The following is a 20,292-nucleotide window of genomic DNA, read 5'->3' as shown; positions in this document are numbered from 1 at the left end:
TTCTATTTACTGGGTGCCAGGTACTATTCTTGGCACAGACAAAAATTTGATGATGGCAAAGTGAGGGCATTCAATTCTGCCCTGTATTTGAAGAGTTAATGACTAAGAAATGAATTACAAGAAGAGAGGAAGTAACAAGTAACAAAAAATTGTTTGCCACTAAAATTTGAGGTAGAACCTAAGAGGTCATGAGAGAGCCAACTGAATCAGATGGCACGTTAAAAGACTCATCAACAGTGGTAGGTTTACAGAACATGACAGAGGAAGCTGTGCGTAGCTGAGAAGAGGAAGCAGGCAAGGAAGCAGAGAAAAACAAAGTCTGTGATAAAAACTGGAAAGGAGCCACAAAAGGCCACAAAAAAACAAGGAAGTCCATTTTGGAACCAGATCCTGGAGTGACTGGAAAGGCAGAGTGTCATTTGAGGATGCGAGTAGTATAATCATACTTTTTTGCATGTAAGAAAGCAAGTGAGTACTTTAAACTGTGAAACTGGGATAGCAGGGGTGGGGCCTATGGTATGAATATTCATACTTTTCATTTACATTTTTATTTTTATTGCAGTAAAATCTAGAAAATGTTGAGAGGATTTTAAAAAATTTAAATTACATTCAATTCCCATAAATCTTTCTCTAGAAAGGTTCTAAAGGAAAAGAAAAAAATAGGTACATCGAGAAGTAAGGTATGATGAACTATCTTGAAGACTGAGGGTCTTCTAATGTTAATAAGTAAGTTTTCAAATTATTGATTGAATATCTACTTTGAGCCAGGCTGAGGACTAGGGAGACAATTGTGAGAAAAACATTACACAATTTCTACCCCTTTGGAACTTACTGTCTATAATAAAGGGAAAGACAAATAATAGTCATAAAGAATGACAGGCGCTTTGATGGGGGAATTTCAGGATATAAGGGGCAAATTCTTGCCCTCTGTGGGGGTAATTACCAAGTCTAGGAAAACTGAAAAGTCTCCCAGAGAAGATGACGTTCAAACTATAGTCTGACATAAGATTGGAAAGCCAGGAAAAGGAATATGAAATGAAGGGAGAAAGTTCCAAAGAACAGGAACAGCATGTGCAAAAGTCCTGTTGTGGGTGAGAATAAAGCAATTTGGAGGAATTAAAAGCCAGTGGAGTATAGAATTCTAGAGAGATATGGATTGAGCATTCAGTTTTTTTTTTTTTTTTTTTTTTTTTTTTTGAGACGGAGTCTCGCTCTGTCACCCAGGCTGGAGTGCAGTGGCGCGATCTCAGCTCACTGCAAGCTCCACCTCCCGGGTTCACGCCATTCTCCTGCCTCAGCCTCTCCGAGTAGCTGGGACTACAGGCGCCCGCCACTACAGCCGGCTAATTTTTTTTTGTATTTTTAGTAGAGACGGGGTTTCACCGTGGTCTTGATCTCCTGACCTCGTGATCTGCCCGCCTCGGCCTCCCAAAGTGCTGGGATTACAAGCGTGAGCCACTGCACCCGGCCTGAGCATTCCTAACCTGATATCTGAAATGCTCCAAAATCTGAAAAAAAAAAAAAAAAAAAAAAAAAAAAAAATGTATTTTCTTATTCTTTTTTGTTTTCTTATTAAGAGATGGGGTTTCACCATGTTGCTCAGGCTGGTCTCAAACTCCTGAGCTCAAGTGATCTCACCTCGGCCTCCCGAAGTGCTGGGATAACAGGCATGTGAGCCACTGCACCCAGCCCAAAATTTGAATTTTTTTTTTTTTTTTTTTGAGACGGAGTCTCACTCTGTCACCCAGGCTGGAGTGCAGTGGCGCCATCTCAGCTCACTGCAACCTCTGCTGCAGGTTCAAGCGATTCTCCTGTCTTAGCCTCCCGAGTAGCTGAGATTACAGGCATCTGCCACCATGTCCGGCTAATTTTTTGTATTTTTAGTAGAGGCGAGGTTTCACCATGTTGGCCAGGCTGATCTCAAGCTCCTGACCTCAAGTGATCTGCCTCCCTTGGCCTCCCAAAATGCTGAGATTACAGGTGTGAGCCACCAAGGCCAGCCCCCAAAATTTGAAAATTTGAGTGCTGATGTGATGCCACAAGTGGAAAACTCTGTACTTGACTTCATGTGATGGATTGCAGACAAAACATGGGTGGAAACTGAAAACCTGCCATTGTTTGTTATTGTTGTTGTTTAACAGCTAATATAGGTATTCTGGGGATGATACTGCCCTGTTTAGGTACCCTGAACACATTATTTTTTCACTGTATTAAGGGTATGCCATATTTTTTACTGTTAAGTACTTAAGTGTGAATGGTATAAGAAAAAAATTGCTTATTGGTAGCATATATATTCAGAGACAGGAATGATGGTGATGCCAGACAATCACAGGTTGTCCACATCAGTAGCTCACATGGTGACACCTCTGCTTTCTGATGGTTCAATGTATACAAACTTTGTTTCATGCATAAAATTAAAAATTTGTATTAGGTCAGTGCAAAAGTAATTGCGGTTTTGCCATTAAAATCAATGGCAAAAACTGCAATTACTTTTGCATCGAACTAATATAAAATTATCTTCAGGCAGGGAGTGATAGCTCATGCCTGTAATCCTAGCACTTTGAAAGGCTGAGGCAGGCAGATCACCTGAAGTCAGGAGTTCGAGACCACCCTGGCCAATATGGTGAAATCTTGTTTCTGCTAAAAATACAAAAAATTAGCGAGGCATGGTGGTGGGTGCCTGTAATCCCAGCTACTCAGGAGGCGGAGGTAGGAGAATCGCTTGAACCCAGGAGATGGAAGTTGCAGTGAGCCAAGATTGCACAACTGCACTCCAGCCTGGGCAACAAGAGTGAAACTCCATCTGAAAAAAAAAAATATTAGCTGGGCGTGGTGGCACACACTTGTGAGCTCAGCTACACGGGAGCTGAGGCAGGAGAACTGCTTGAACCTGGGAGGTGGAGGTTGCAGTGAGCCGAGATCGCTCCACTGTACTCCAGCCTAGGCAACAGAGGGAGACTCCGTCTCGATAAATAAATAATAAATAAATACAATTATCTTCAGCTTAGGTGTATAAGGTGTGTTTAAAGGCTGGGCGCAGTGGCTCATGCCTGTAATCCCAGCATTTTGGGAGGCCAAGACAGGTGGATCACAAGGTCAGGAAATCAAGCCCATCCTGGCTAACATGGTGAAACCCCATCTCTACTAAGAATACAAAAAAAAAAATTAGCCGACATGGTAGCACGCACCTGCAGTCCCAGCTACTTGAGAGGCTGAGGCAAGAGATTCCCTTGAACCTGGGAGGCGTAGGTTGCAGCGAGCCGAGATCACACCACTGCACTCCATCCTGGACAACAGAGTGAGACTCTGTCTAATAAATAAATAAATAAATAAATAAATATAAGATTTGTATAAAACAAATGACTTTTGTGTTTATACTTGGGTCCCATCCCTAAGATATCTCATTCTGTATATGCAAATATTCCAAAATCCAAAAATATCCAACATCTGAAAAACTTGTGGTCCCAAGCATTTCAGATGAGAGATACTCAACATGTAGTAGTGAGAATAGAAGCTAGGAAGGTGGACAGACACCAGTTCCAAGAGGACCACTTAAACTGTGATAAGGAAATTGAACTTTATTCTGAGGGAATGAGAAGTCACAGAAACATTTATGCAGAGGACAGAAGTGATGCTACTTAAATTGTAGAAAGATCAACCTAACTGCAGTTTGGAGAATGGTTTAGAAGGGAGGAAAAGTGAAGGTGGAGAACCCAGTAAGGAGACAAAACCAGTTAGCCTTCTTAGGTAACCACTTTGGAATGAAAAGTTGAATTTTGTTTTCTTATGCAGTGTACAATTTTTGTCTGTTGTCTTGCCTTGAAGCAGTTTTAGTGTGATATATCTAGATGTGGCTTTTTTTATATTCATCTCAATGGAGTTTGTAGAGTTTGTTGAATATGTGTTTTGAGGTCTTTCATTAGCTTGGAAAATTCTTGGTCATAATTTCTTCATCTATTGCTTTTGTTTCATTGTCTCTCTCTTCTCCTTCTGGGACATTAATTACATAAATGTGAGACCTTTTCACCAAATCACATTTGTCTCCTATCTTTGTTTCTTTATTTTATAATTTTTTTTTGAGACAGGGTCTCACACTGTTGCCCAGGCTGGAGTGCAGTGGTGTGATCCCAGTTCTCTGCAGCCTCAATCTCCTGGGCTCAAACAATCCTGTCACCTCAGCCTCCCAAGTAGTTGGGAATAGAGACATGAGCCACCTACCTGGCTAATTTGTAAAATTTTTTTTGTAGAGACAGGGTCTCACTATGTTGTCCAGGCTGGTCCCAAAACTCCTGGGCTCAAGTGATCCTCCTGCCTTGGCCTCCTAAAGTGTTATATTCTTCTGTCTCTTCATAATCATCTCAATATTTTCTTCTGCCTCTCTTCTCATTCACAGATTCTCCCTCAGCTATATCTAATCTTCTATTTTTTTGTTTTTGTTTTTGTTTTTGAGATGGAGTCTTGCCCTGTCACCCAGGCTGGAGTGCAATGGCATGATCTCGGCTCACTGCAACCTCCACCTCCTGGGTTCATGCCATTCTCCTGCCTCAGCCTCCCGAGTAGCTGGGGCTACAGGTGCCTGCTACCACACCTGGCTAATTTTTTGTATTTTTTGTAGAGATGGAGTTTCACCGTGTTAGTCAGGATGGTCTTGATCTGCTAACCTCATGATCCGCCCACCTTGGCCTCCCAAAGTGCTGGAATTACAGACATGAGCCACCATGCCTGGCCTAATCTGCTGTTAAGTCTACTTATTGTGTTCTTAATTTTGGTTATTGTATATATTTCTATAAATTCACTTTAATTTTTTATGACTTCCACATCTGTGCTGAAACTATCTTGTCATTTAATTTCTCAAACATATTAATCACAACTGTTTTATAGTTTGTGTCTGATAACTTTCATACTGGATCTCTTGTGGGTCTGTTTCTATTGTCTGATTTTTCTCTTGATTATCAGTCACTTCTTATATTTTTATCAGCATAGTTTTTTGAAATGGAAAATTGTGTTTTAAAAACCATAGAGATGACCTGAGGTTCTAGTTGATATGTTATTTAAGGGAGGATTCACTTTAGTTTCAACAAGCTGTTGGGAATACATATAATAAGCAACTTAAGTCCTGCCATGCCTCCTCACTGGCCATGCTTCTTCCAGGCGCTGGCTCCTCTGAGCCACCAACCTGCGGCTGCCCTGGCCCACCCGCACCTCTGGCAGCACCATGACAGATCAGGTCTTTGTGACACTGACCACAAATGATGCCTACGCCAAAGGTGCCCTGGTCCTGGGCTCATCTCTGAAACAGCACAAGACCACCAGGAGGCTAGTCATGCCCGCCACCCCGCAGGTCTCAGACTCCATGAGAAGAGTTTTAGAGACAGTCTTTGATGAAATCATCATGGTAGATGTCTTGGACAGTGGTGATTCTGCTCATCTAACCTTAATGAAGAGGCCAGAGTTGGGTGTCAGGCTGACAAAGCTCTACTGCTGGTCACTTACATAGTATTCAAAATGTGTGTTCATGGATGCAGATACTCTGATCCCAGCAAATATTGATGATCTTTTTGAGACAGAAGAATTGTCAGCAGCACCTGACCTAGGGTGTCCTGACTGCTTCAATTCTGAATTTATCAGCCTTCAGTTGAAACATATAATCAGCTGTTGCATCTTGCTTCTGAGCAAGGTAGTTTTGATGGTGGGGAACAAGGCATACGGAACACATTTTTTCACAGCTGGGCAACAACAGATATCAGAAAACACCTGCCATTTATTTATAGCCTAAGCCACATCTCTATATAGTCCTACCTCCCAGCATTTAAAGTGTTTGGTGCAAGTGCCAAAGTCGTGCATTTCCTGGGACGAGTCAAACCATGGAATTATACTTATGATCCCAAAACAAAAAGTGTCAAAAATGAGTCCCACCATCCCAACGTGACTCATCGAGAGTTTCTCATCCTGTGGTGGTACATCTTTACCACCAAAGTTTTACCTCTGCTTGAACAATTTGGCCTTGTCAAAGACACCTGCTCATACGTAAATGTGGAAGATGTCTCAGGAGCCATATCACATCTGTCCCTTGGGGAGATCCCAGCTATGGCACAGCCTTTGTATCCTCAGAAGAACAGAAGGAGCGGTGGGAACAGGGCTAGACTGATTATATGGGAGCAGATTCCTTTGACAACATCAAGAGGAAACTTGACACTTACCTCCAGTAGAAACACTGCATTTTCCTGTGGACACATCCGCTTCACAAGCCTTGTTTCTGATACTTAGTATCTAGAGCTGGGTTGAGAAAAGTCTGTTATGGTTGCTAGAGATTTTCACTAAAACTTATCAGATGAGAGGTTTTTGTAGGACAGCAGGTGAGAACTGGGCAAAAGTTGTGAAGCTGCTGCTTCTGTTGTTACATGGACAGTGTTTTGCTTTCTAATCGTATTCAGCTTGTTTCAGAAATTCTCACTTTTGTTGACTGCCAACATACAAAGTAAGGGAAACTCGATATTAAGCTGCTAAGATGGCTGTACCAATTCTTAAAATCTGCAGAGCCTAGTTCCAAATCAGTCACTCCCTTCAGAAGCAGACGTGACATCTGATCCTTGCTTGCTTGCTGGTTGTACCTACCTTTCACTAGACCTGCATTTTAGAGTTGCCCAGTGCTGCCAGAGTGAGTGATTGTAATTCTGTTTTCAGGTAAAGATAGCTTATATTAACGCTGCTGAGTGATTCATAAACGTATCAACAAATAGCATTAACCCATTTTATTTCCTGGTCTTAGTGTCTGAAGATGTTCACCAGTTTTCTATGTACAGTAAGGCAGCATGCTAAAATGCTTTTGTTCAGTCTGTATATTTGAAAATAGCAAGGTGTTCTCTGATGGTTACCTGCAGTGGAACCCTGTATGAAAAATAAAGACTTACTGCCATAAAAAATAAAAAATAAGCAAACTTTGGGAGGCCAAGGTGGGTGGATCACAAGGTTAGGAGTTCGAGATCAGCCTGGCAAATATGGTGACACCCTATCTCTAATACAAAAATTAGCCAGGCGTGGTGGCGCATGCCTGTAGTCCCAGCGACTCGGAATCTGGCAGGCAGAGGTTGCAGTGAGCTGACATCGTGCCACTGCACTCCAGCTTGGGCAACACATAAGACTCTGCCTCAAAAAAAAAAAAAAAGCAAAAAAAAAGCAACTTAATTCAACCAGGGATTAGGAGGGTTTCTGTGGGTTTCTGGACCTCAGTCTTTGTGAGGGCTAGTCTATTTTTGGCCCATTTTACTTGTAGGATTCTTTAGGGTTCCCAACTGGTTTAGTTGTTTATTGCTGTATCTCAAACCACTTCAATATTTGTGGCTTAAAACAATAGTGATTTCTGGTAATTATCTGGGTTGACTGAACAGTTCTTCATTTGGTATTGGCTGGAATCATTCGTAAAGCTGCATTCAGCTGGGCACTTGGCTGGGGCATTTTAGTAAGCTTTCACGTGGCATCTCTATACAATATTCCATCCCCCAGGGCCTCTCCACATGGCCTATTTCTCCACTGAGATAACCTTGACTTAAGCATGGAGGCTAGATTCTAACAGGGAGAAATCCAAAAGTACAAGTCCCAGTGAGCAAGTTCATATTTAATCTTTGTCTGTTTCACTTTTACTAATGTACTATTGATAAAAACAAATCACATAAGCCAGATGCAGTGGTGCACACCTGTAGTCTCACCTACTTAGGAGGCTGAGACAGGAGGGTTGCTTCAGGCCAGGAGATAGAGGAGGGAGTGTGCTATGATCACACCTGTGAATACTGCACTCCAGCCTGGGCAATATAGCGAGACCCCCATCTCTCATGAAACAAACAAAAGAAAACAAATTACATGGCTAAGCCCAGAACCAATGTGAAGAGGATGACCCACAGGCATAAATCCTGGAAGGTTTGGTTCACTAGCAGCCAGCAATGTAACATATTACCATATCAAATGAAATCCTGTGGTGTTCACCAGAGTACCTCCTCTTTAATGGCTCCTGATCTCCAATTCTTGTCATCTCAGCCCTGTAAGCTCTCTTCAGCTTTTGGGCTTCTCAGTTGCTGATTAAGAATCAGCAAAAACATTAAAGGAAAAGCAATACCAAATGATGGGTTCACCTCTCTGTACTTCCTTTCTCTTTGGGATTGGTCCTTTGAGTTCACATTTTCTTAGAAACTTTCCAGTGCCTTCAAACTGGTATTTCCTGTATTCTTCTCAGCTTTTCTAGTTGTTCTCAGTAGGAGGGATGGTGTTAAGCAAGCTGATCTGTATTGCTGGCTCACAGTGGCCAGGGAAGTAGAAAGAGCTCAAAGAGAAGTGACTGGTTGGGTCCCAGGACGTCTAGTCTCAGAAAATCCCTCAGTCTCTAGCAGGGCAGGGCAGAGGAGACCCAGAACCACCTTTCCTCAAAGTACTTTAGCCTATGCAAGCTTAGAGTGTCGTCTTTTTACTGTTAACCAGTATTAACCAGTTAACCAGTTCTTCTGCAGACAAAAGCATCAGGAAGTACCCACCATGTACCAGTGGGCCCTTCTTGATGCTCTTGACTGCAGAGGAGCCCTGCAACCTGAATAAATCCTCCTGGAAGGCAAGTGGGGGAGCCCTAATTATAATTGTAATTCAATGTCTCGATATTTTGGCAAATGAAGGTTCAGGTGAGTTTTAATTTGTTTCAGAAAAGGCAAAGCAAAATGATATTTAATGTACTGGATTTTGATGGCTACAAATCTATATCCATTATATACTATATGTTTGTTTTTTCTAAAAAAAAAAAAAAAAAAAAAACAGCAACCAGAAAATTGTCATCAATGTTCATACCTTGAATACTCTGAGTATTGACTTTTTTTTGTAACAGCTTTCTTGAGATGTATAATTTACGTACCATACAATTTACCCATTTAAAATGTACAATTCTAGTTTTCAATGCATTCACAGATATGTGCAACTATCACTGTTGGCAATTTCAGAACATTTTCATCACCTAAAAGGAAACTCTGTAGCCTTTAGCTATCGCTCTCCCATTTCCCTGTTTTCGCCAACACCCCCAGAGATAAGCAACCACTAGTCTACTTTTGGTCTCTATAGATTTGCCTATTCTAGAAAATTCATATAAATGGAATCTTAGGTGATCTTTTGAGTCTGCTTCTTTCACTTAGCATACATTTACAAGATTTATTCATGTTGTAGCATGCATTAGTACATCATTCCATTTTATGGCTGAATAGTATTCCATTATATGGATATTTTGTTTATCTATTCATGATGGACATTTGAGTTGTTTCCAACTTTTGGGTATTATGAATGATGCTATAAACATTTAAGTAAAAGTTTTTATGTAGACGTATGTTTTCGTTTCTCTTGGACATAAACCTAGGACTTGGATTGCGGGTCAAATGTTAATTCTGTGTTTAATCTTTTGAGGAACTGCCAAATTGTTTTCCAATTTTATATTTCCACCAGCTGTGTGTGAGGGTTTTGATTTCTACACATCTTCTCTAATACTTAGTAATAAGTATTAAGTATCTGACTTTTTTTTTTTTTGAGATGGAGTTTTGCTCTTGTTGCCCAGGCTGGAGTGCAATGGTGTGATCTTGGCTCACTGTGACCTCTGCTTCCAGGGTTCAAGTGATTCTCTTGCCTCAGCCTCCTGAGTAGCTGGGATTACAGATGCTTGCCACCATGCCTGGCTAATTTTGTATTTTTGGTAGAGGTGGGGTTTCTCCGTATTGTTTAGGCTGGTCTCGAATTCCCAACTTAAGGTCATCTCCCTGCCTCAGCCTCCCAAAATACTGGGATTACAGGTGTGAGCCATTGTGCCCGGTGTTTGTATTTTTTTTTTTTTTTTTTTAGTAGAGATGGGGTTTCACCATGTTGGTCAGGCTGGTCTCGAACTCCTGACCTCAAGTGATTTACCCTCCTTGGCCTCCCAAAGTGCTGGGATTACAGGCATGAGCCACCACACCCAGCCAAGTCTTGTCCTTCTTCAGCTAAATTTGTTTCTAAATATTTTACCTTTTGGTGCTATTATAAATGGAATTGTTCTCTTAATTTCACTTTTGGATTGTTCATTGCAAGTGTATAAACCTACAATTGAATTTTATGTATTGATTTTGTAACCTGCAGCCTTGCTGAATTTGTTTATTATTTATAATAGTTTTTGTGAATTCCTTAGGATTTTTAATACACAAGATCATGTTGTTATCTTGTATATTAATGATATATAAGATAATATATCTTTCCAATCTAGATGCCTTTTATTTATTTTTCTTGCCTAATTGCCCTGACTAGAACCTCCAGTAGAGTGTTGAATAGAGGTGGTAAGAGCAGCCATCCATGTCTTGCTACTGATCTTATGGGGAAAATACCCAGTCTTTCACCATTAAGAATGATATTAGCTGTGGGTTTTTCATGGATGCCTGTATCAAGTTGAGAGAGTTCTCTTTTGTTCTTTGTTTCCTTATTTTTTTTTATCATGAAAGATATTGGATCTTTGTCTCCAAATGCTTTTTCTTCATCTATTGAGATAATCATGTCATTAAAAGAATTCTGCTGATATGATGTGTTGCATTAATTGATTTTCAGATGTTAAGCCAACTTTGCATTCCTGGAGTAAATCCCACTTGGTCGAGGTGTATAATTCATTATATATGGTACCGGGATTCAGCTTGCTAATATTTTCTTTTAAAGCATGGTGGCCAGGCACGGTGGCTCATGCCTGTAATCCCAGCACTTTGGGAGGCTGAGGCGGGCGGATTATGAGGTCAGGAGATCAAGACCATCCTGGCTAACATGGTGAAACCCCATCTCTACTAAAAATACAAAAAATTAGCCAGGCATGGTGGCAGGTGCCTGTAGTCCTAGCTACTCAGGAGGCTGAGGTAGGAGAATGGCATGAACCCGGGAGGCAGAGGTTGCAGTGCGCTGAGACCATGCCACTGCACTCCAACCTGGGCAACAGAGTGAGACTCCGTCTTAAAAAAAAAAAAAAAAAGATAATATTGGGGAAAGAGAGCAATTAGTTTTATTTTTTTAATTTTTTATTATTTATTTCATTTTATTATTATTTTTTTGAGATGGAGTCTCGCTCTGTTGCCAGGCTGGAGTACAGTGGCATGACCTTTGCTCACTGCAACCTCCACCTTCTGGATTCAAGTGATTCTTGTGCCTCAGCCTCCCAAGTAGCTGGGATTATAGGCACGAGCCACCATAACCAGCTAATTTTTGTTTTACCATGTTGGCCAGGATGGTCTCAATCTCCTGGCCTCATGATCTGCCCACCTCGGCCTCCCAAAGTGCTGGGATTACAGGCATGAGCCACCATGCCCAGCCTATTTTTTTTTTTTTGAGATGGAGTCTCATTCACTGTTGCCCAGGCTGGAGTGCAGTGGTGTGATCTCGGCTCACTGCAACCTCCACCTCCTGGGTTCAAGTGATTCCCCTGCCTCAGCCTCCCAAGCAGCTGGGATTACAGGTGCATGCCACCATGCCTGCCTAATTTTTGTATTTTTTGTAGAGACAGGGTTTCTCCATGTTGGCCAGGCTGGTCTCGAACTCCTGACCTCAAGTTATCTGTCCCCCCTCTTCGGCCTCCCAAGGTGCTGGAATTACAGGCGTGAGCCACCGTGTCTGGCCGAGAGCAATTACTTTTATAGGAATCTAGATTCTGAGTCTATGCTGAAAAAAAAAAATGTCAGTATGGTCAATGGAGAAAGCTTGAAGAAGGAAGAGAAAAAATAATTCTTAAGTTTCCCTATCCCTTAGTAAAGACAGAATATTCCCAAATGGAGAGTCATTTGAAATTTAATGTGGTATTGTCCTTCACTTAAGAAATAATGTGACTGATAATCTGACTGATCTAATGACAACCCAACATTAGCTTTTAGTTATTTTTCCAGCAGCAGCAGCACCAGCAGCGAGTTGTTGTGAGCCCCCATCACTAAGGCAGACCTATTTCCTGGGCACTGCAAATTGGTTCCACTGTGTCCACTTTGGAATACCTTTTACTTGTAGTAGTTGAGCTGGATTCATACCCAGTAGTCCATAGCATTACAAAATGCATGATATTGGATTGTCAAGTAGAGAGGAGACATGGGAGTTAAGACCAAAGTTTTGACTACCAAACCCAGGACTTTTCCTTGATTCATTAGGCAATAGGCAACCATTAAATGTTTTGAGTCAGGGAATACCGTGATTGAAGCTGTGCTTTAAGAAGATTAAACTGGCATTAGTGCATTGGATATAAAAGATCAAATAAGCAGCTGGGTGATGAGAATGAAAAGCAGCTTGCAGAAGTAAGGTAAATTCTGCAGGATCTGGTAATTAGATTTGATGATCAGGGGAAAGGGAAGACTACTAGGTTTTAAGACTGGGTAATTGAAACAATACCGGTGGTATTTTCTGAAGTCAGAGTTCAACTAGAAGGAAAGGTGATGGCTTTGGCCTTAGATGAGCTGAGATTTAACTAGGAAAGTTTGCCTGCAGACTTCCACAATCATATCCCATGCAAACAATTGGAAACAAAACAGCCAAAGCTAATAAGCATTTACAAGGAAAGGACACTGGGGCTATTTAATTTAGAAAGTGAAAAAATTTAGCAAAAAAAGAGAAAGGTGAAAGGATCTATTTATTTCTCTGATGACCTAGTTCCTAGCCTTTAACTCAGCATACTGACCTACCTGTGACACTCTCTATGCCAGGCGAAGCAAGCAAAGCTTGTTTTGGGAGAAGTGCCCCAAGCACACACTGTCCTTTTTGAAATGGAGTTTCACTCTTGTCACCCAGGCTGGAGTGCAATGGTGTGATCTTGGCTCACTGCAACCTCTGCCTCCCAGGTTCAAGCGATTCTCCTGTCTCAGCTTCCCAAGTAGCTAGGATTAAAGGTGCTTGCCACCATGCCTGGCTCATTTTGTATTTTTAGTAGAGACAAGGGTTCACCATGTTGGCCAGGCTGGTCTTGAACTCCTGACCTCAGGTGATCCACCTGCCTTGGCCTCCAAAGTGCTGGGATTACAGACGTGAGCCACCGTGGCCAGCCCACACCATCCATTTTTACCCCATTGATCCTCATTTTCATCTTCCTGCTCCTGGATAGTTGGTTCCGTATTCCATCTTCCCATATTGCTTTTGATCTGCCTGTGGTCTCTTCTGGCTATTGGATACCTCTTTCCATGGGCTCTTAGAATGCTCAGATTTCAGCAATTGCATAGTTTCTAGCAGAACAACACTTCCTCTGCCAGTCCAGCCCCGCAAAACCCTCCTGCTGAGACTGGCCCCAGAATCTCTGCCAGGAGATGGAGATTAGGGCAGTTTTATCTTATTTTTACCTTAATTTGATTAGCAGGTTTAGCTTCTCCAAAGCACATTCTTACAAGGAATATTTGAGAATACGTAGTCATAATGTAACAGCTTGCAGTTCTCTTTCTTATTCTATACCTGATTGAAAATTCTAATAAGAAATATGTGTACCTTGATAGCAATGCTGAAACTCAGTTGTTTAGAAAGATGGACTCCCCTATATTTAGCTGAAAAATCAGGGTTTGAGGCTTTTAGTTCCCTCTGAAACCATGAGGACTTAGCCCTTGGGCTCCAGTTTAATTCTAACATGATTTAGAAGTCTGTTTCATTTCCCTGATGTTGAGTCACCAGGCTGGATTAATTTTCCAGGGTGTTGTGCTAATTATAGATTAGTGGAGGAATGGACTAAATCAAAATGGCAACAAGCGAAAAAGTAGCAGGTTACTCTGGGTGCTGCTGGAATGTAAAGCTATTTATAACATCACAATTGAATGGCTACTATTAATTAATAAGCATTGCAGTGACCTTCAATTTTCAAAGACGTTCACCATCATTTTCTAGTTAATCTTTTCCATCCATTACTGCATTCGTTTTATATGAAGGGCAGAGCTGATGAATTACTTGCCTGAAGTCACGTCTGTGGTTAAGCCAAAATTACACTTTAAACAGATGAATAATAATAAAAATAATATATTTGTGGAGAGTTTTTCAATTTTCAAAGGATCTTTTCCTTCGTTATTTCATGACACTTTATTCTTCATGCTTACTAAGCATCCCCAAGAAGGTTTTCTGCTGGTTAGCTCAGGATAGCAGAAGAGAGGAGGGTTCCGTTTATGGGTATCCTTGGTTAAATTTGAATTGAATAGGAACATAAGAAACACAACATTCAGGAGTTTAGAGGTCTAAGTTGTACGACCTTTGTTCCTCACCACCTTTTTTTGTTAGGTTTTCTTGGCCTTTGAGGACCCATAGAGCAAACATTCGGTCACATTAACTCTTTGTTTTTCAAGGCTTTGATTTTGTTCCATTCAAACCTAAAATGTATGAATCCATAGAATCTGGTGTCAAAAGAAGCCTCAATTTAAGAAAGTTTAGTTAATCTAAAGATTACTTACATTAGAATTCTAGAATACAATCTCCAAATAGCTTAGCTGATCCTAGTGTCTACTCTGAACCTTCATGCTGTATACCATTTCTGCTCCCTTTTTCTCACTCAACACCTGGGCTTTTCTTGACCCTTATAGACCCAGGATATCCATACAGTATAGTTGATCCTCCCAGAACCTTCTATACTCCCACAAGCAAAGAAACACATAGTTGCATGGATGCTTAAAAGGTCATGGAGTCTAACATTGTCATCTTACAAATAAAGAAACTGAGGCTCAGGGAGTTGAAGTGATTTTTCCAAGTCTTATAGTAACTGCCAGTGCTGGGGTAAAAGCTGTCAGACTTTTGCTCATGTAGAAAAGGAACTGAAAGTCATCAGAAAGTCAAACTCTCACTGCAGCAATATTTGCCATAGCACAACTACTGAGTTAGCCACATATATCATAGAGCAGTTCCCAAGATGTTCAAAGATGCTCTTTGACGTAGGGTTTTGTGGTCATATTACTTTGTGTAGTTGGGAATTCATGATGCAGAGCTGAAGATTACAAACTCTGGAAAGTCTCTTAGGAAGGATTTTGTTAAGCATTTCTCAAATCATTTCTTCGTTATTTTCTTCCCAAAGAAAATCTAGTAACAGCTTGTGTAATTAGTGTTCATTGGTGATAGTGACACTTTGATGAACAAATCCATGGTGTCTGTTAAAGCAGATACCAAGCAGTCACAAGCAGGCTGAACTGTTGAGTTCTTTGTTACAGGCTATTTTATCTTCACAGCTTCTTAGGATTAGGTATTACTATTCCTACTTTACAGATGGGCTTGGGACTTGTTGCATGTGACAGAAATTGAACTCAAACTTGCTTCAAAGGAAAGGAGTGTTATTAGTTCTTGTAACTGAGAAGCTTGGAACATTGAAACCAACAAGGTTCTTTCTCCTATCTGTGCTTCTCTGTTTGTCAAGTCTATTCATCCCTTTTACAGACAGATGTCCTCACAAGAATGAGGATATGGCTGTGCACAGCTTAGATTCACTCCCTAACACTGCAGCTAGAGAGGAAAGGACTACTGCCAGCCCCACTTAACCAGATCCTGGAGAGGGACTCTGGCCAGCAAGGCCAGCCCCTCTGCTGTCTGTCTCTATGGAGGAAAATGGGTACCATTGTTAACCAAAAGGGGTCCTGATCCAGACTCCAAGAGAGGGTTTGAGAAAGAATTCAGGGTGAGTCCATAGAGTAAAGTGAAAGCAAGTTTATTAGGGAAATAAAGAAATAAAGAATGGCTATTCCATAGGCAGAGCATCCTTGAGGGCTGCTGGTTGGCTATTTTTACTGTTATTTCTTGATTATATGCTAAACAAGGGGTGGATTATTCATGAGTTTCCTGGAAATGGGAAGAACCCCAGAACTGAGGGTTCTTCTCCCTTTCAGACCATGTAGGGTAACGTCCAGATGTTGCCATGGCATTTGTAAACTGTCATGGTGCTGATGTGTGTCTTTTAGCATGCTAATGAATTATAATTAGCATATAATGAGCAATGAGGACTTTTGTCACCACTTTGGTTTTGGTGGGGTTTAGCTGTCTTCCCCCCACCCACCCATCCTGTTTTATCCGCAGGGTCTTTGTGATCTGTATCTTGTGCTGACCTCTTATCTTATCTTGTGACTTAAGAATGCCTAACCTCCTTGGAATGCAGCCCAGTAGGTCTCAGCCTTATTTTACCCAGCCCTTATTCAAGATGGAGTCGCTCTGGTTTGAATGCTTCTGACACCGTGATTGGTTTAGACTCAATCTCACACCTTCTTTGTGGCATAGGAGATGTGTTTTCAGAAATCCAGAAAGGAGCTTAGGCAAAACAGTAGTCTCAGGGAACATAGCTAGTTAAGTGATGGAACTGAGATTTGAAGTCAGATCTGTCCGACTCCAAAGTCCATGTATTTTTTGTTTGTTTGTTTTCTCTGTGGTTTGTTGTTTCTATGATGTGGCTTCTGTCACCCTGACTCTCCTTTTGTCCCTCACCACCTTCTGTAGTTTCCCAGTCCTCCTGACTCATACCAGGGAAGCCTCCTGTTTCCATATATAACGAAGGCTCAGGGACTTCTAACTCCTGGTGACCTGGCTGATGGAGCCCTGGAAGTGTACTTTCTCTTTCATTTCCCTCTTGACTCTCACTGGGAGGGTTGTAGACTCCTGGGAAACACAGGTCTATGGCCTGCCTAAGAGAGGACCAGCCAACACCAAAGAAAGTGCCACTGCTTCCTCCTCCCCAGTGGATGCCACCAAGCCCCAAGGAGGACAACCTTTTCCTTAATCTCCTTGAAACTCAGGCGAACTTTGACAAAAGCAAAGGTGTTTCTAGTGTATTGTTAACTGAACCTTGGTTGCTTGTCAGAAGGTAGGTATGAAAGCTATGTCTGGCAGAGTATGTGGTTCTTGTCTAATTTACCCAAAGGAAATGTCTGTGTGATGTATTTTTAATTTGCTCAAGAAGGAGAAGTGTTCAAATCTTTGTACATTTATGCTGAAGTTAATTTTTCAAAGTCCACATAACTTCAGTGCTGTGGGATAGTCCTTAAGAACAGAAATTAGGGCCAACCATAGTAAATGACACATTTTTGTGAATGTCATCTCTCATAAAGTTGTTGTGAAACTTACAGAGGATGAAGCATGGAAACCACCCAGCACCATGCTTGGCATATGAGTTGCCTTTCCTCTTATTCCCTTTCTAGCTGTTGGTGTAATGGAAGCTACAAGACATAAAATTCCTATGTGTATGGGGTAGGAATAGCTTTGGCTGTAAATAACAGAAAACTCAACACGAGAGCATAAAGAAAGAAGATCGGCCAGGCGCAGTGGCTCACGCCTGTAATCCCAGCACTTTGGGAGGCTGAGGCGGGTGGATCACCTGAGGTCAGGAGTTTGAGACCAGCCTGGCCAACATGGTGAAGCCCCATCTCTGCAAAATACAGAATTTAGCCGGTGTGGTGATGTGTACCTATAATCCCAGTTACAAGGGAGACTGAGGCAGGAGAATTGCTTGAACTCGGGAGGCGGAGGGTGCGGTGAGCTGAGATTGTACCACTGCACTCCAGCCTGGGTGACAGAGCAAGACTCTGTCTCAAAAAAAAAAAAAAAGATCTTTTTCCCTCACGTAACACCAAGTCTGATGTTGGAATCTGTGGGTTTGTTTTTAGTCTGGGAGCCCACTAAACCATGGCTAATAGTTGTTCAATTCTCCTGGACTTTTCTTCAGACATATCGACGCATGGTTTCGAAATTGCTGCCACAACTCCATATATCATACTAATATCTTTATTTTTATTTATTTATTTATTTTGAGACGGAGGCTCACACTGTCGCTAGGCTGGAGTGCAGTGGCACGATCTCGGCTCTCTGCAACCTCCGCCTCCCGGGTTCAAGCGATTCTCCTGCCTCAGCCTCCCGAGTAGCTGGGATTACAGGCATATACCACCACGCCCGGCTAAGTTTTGCATTTTTAGTGGAGATGGGGTTTCACCATGTTGGTCAGGCTGGTCTTGAACTCCTGACCTTGTGATCTGCCCACCTTGGCCTCCCAAAGTGCTGGGATTACAGGCGTGAGCCACAGTGCCTGGCCTATACTAATATCTTAAGCAGGGAGGAAGGGTAAGTGACCCACCTAGTTTTTTTTAATCAGGAAAGCAAAAAGCATTTCCAGACCACTGTCCACCAGCACTTCTTATGTCTCATTGGTCACTCAGCTCCACAGGAAGTTGTGAAAAAGGTATTTAGCTTTTCTACCCTTTATAAGTAGAGGTAGCCAAGGGAGAAAATGGTCAAGAGTGGGTCTTGGGTCATCTAACTTTGCTACACTGAAGCTTTCAGTGTAATTCTTAGCTGTTCTGCAAAGCTGGGGAGGGGGTTGGAGTTGGTGGTCAGTTAGCAAGAGTCAACTTTGCTTTCTCCCCTTTGTCTAACTAAAAGACCCAGTAGAGCACCGTCAGATCCCATCTGGAACATATAGGGGTGTGTTAAGCTGCACAGTCAGTAGGAAGCCATTTCATGGGAGCCAATTGTTAAATTTTTAGGAATTTTGTGAGCCAGCTGATAAACAGACATTATTAAAAATTGAATTATAGGCTGGGTGCAGTGGCTCACACCTGTAATCTCAGCACTTTTGGAGGCCAAGGGTGCCAGATCACCTGAGGTCAGGAGTTCGAGACCAGCCTGGCCAACATGGCGAAACCCCATCTCTACTAAGAATACAAAAATTAGCCGGGTGTGGTGGCACATGCCTGTAATCCCAGCTACTTAGGAGGCTGAGGCAGGAGAATTGCATGAACCTAGGAGGTGGAGGTTGCAGTGGACCAAGATCGTGCCACTGCACTCCGGCCTGGGAGACAGAGCAAGACTCTGTCTCAAAAAAAAAAAAAAAAAAAAATGCTGGGCACGGTGGCTCACGCCTGTAGTCCCAGGACTTTGGGAGGCCGAGGTGGGCGGATCATGAGGTTGGGAGATCGAGGCCATCCTGGCTAACACGGTGAAACCCCGTCTCTACTAAAAATACAAAAAAATTAGCTGGGGTGGTGGCGGGTGCCTGTAATCCCAGCTACTTGGGAGGCTGAGGCAGGAGAATGGCGTGAACCCGGGAGGCGGAGCTTGCAGGCAGCCAAGATTGCGCCACTGAACTCCAGCCTGGGTGACAGAAAGAGACTCTGTCTCAAAAAAAAAAAAAAAAATTGAATTATATGAACTTATAATTAAATGAAGTGTGTACAAAAGATAATAAATACTCAAACACCATCACAAATAATACTCAAATGCTACATTTTACTATTAACTATGCTCTTGGGGATATTTATGCCTACTGTATCTGTATGGTATTTTAAAAATGTGTTACTGTGCATTTCTTCCCATCTCTATGTTTAGTAGTAGTATGTTGATGGCTTTAAATAGGCCATGGGAATATTTAAACCAAAAGAAATCAGCAAATGCCACAAATCTGTCATTTATTTATTTGAGAGAATTAGTTGCTGAACATTCACCAGCACACCACTGGGCTCAATCCTAAAAATCAATAATTTGGAGACAGGATGGAAATGCGTGTACATTTGGGACAATTAGGTAGGAATTTCAAAACAATTTTCAGATCCTTGCCAGAGATAAAATACAAACAAGTGGTTTCTTGTGTTTGAAACTAATGCAGTAAGAATGCGCTTTATAGGCTGCTTTTGTTTTGCAGGGATACAGAGAGAAGTGTCATTTCTTCAGCTCTTGGTACTTAAGAGTCATTCCCAAACAACAGTGTTCATTGTCACTATCATCCGTAATAAAAACTCACTGCACATCTACTATGAGTGAGTTTCTGAGCTTAACTAAGTGACATAAAAGATGACCTCTGTTTTCAAGGAGCTGATGATTAAACTAGAATATTCACAGGAAAAAATAAATGAGCGAAGTCTGTTCTGAATGCTTCATACTTTCTCTTCATAGCACTTACCTTGATTTGTAAATATACATATACACACACATACACACACAAAATATTTATATTTATATATTTGTGTATATATTATATATATATACACACGCACATACATAGTGTATACTTGCATAAATGTTTGTTTCATATTGTGTCTTCTATTAGCCCACAAGTTCCATTGAGGGTGGCAGCTGCATCTCATTGTTCACAGCAGTGTCCTTGTATCTGCTCAGTGTCTGGCAGATAGTAGGTACTCAATTAATGTTTGCGGAATGTATATAAGTAAAAGAAATGAGCATTATGGACAATTGGAGCTGTAAGAGGTGAGAGGAAGGAACACTTAGCAATGACTGGAATGATTGGAAAGGCTTTAAGGAGGTGTTAGGACTTCAGTAGGACTTCGAAGGAAGGGTAAGGCATAAATTAGG

The 20,292-nt window shown here is 41.7% G+C and overlaps 1 pseudogene; it reads left to right on the top strand.

The window, feature by feature from the left end:
* Positions 1-5,215: 5,215 nt before the first annotated feature.
* Positions 5,216-6,463, top strand: LOC129458539 (glycogenin-1-like; annotated as a pseudogene).
* The last annotated feature ends 13,829 nt before the right edge of the window (positions 6,464-20,292 follow it).

Source organism: Symphalangus syndactylus, chromosome 19 (assembly GCF_028878055.3).
Source record: "Symphalangus syndactylus isolate Jambi chromosome 19, NHGRI_mSymSyn1-v2.1_pri, whole genome shotgun sequence".
In the NCBI taxonomy this organism is placed as follows: Eukaryota; Metazoa; Chordata; class Mammalia; order Primates; family Hylobatidae; genus Symphalangus; species Symphalangus syndactylus.
The sequence above is the reverse complement of the archived record's forward strand: the minus strand, read 5'-3'. Positions and strand labels throughout refer to the sequence as shown.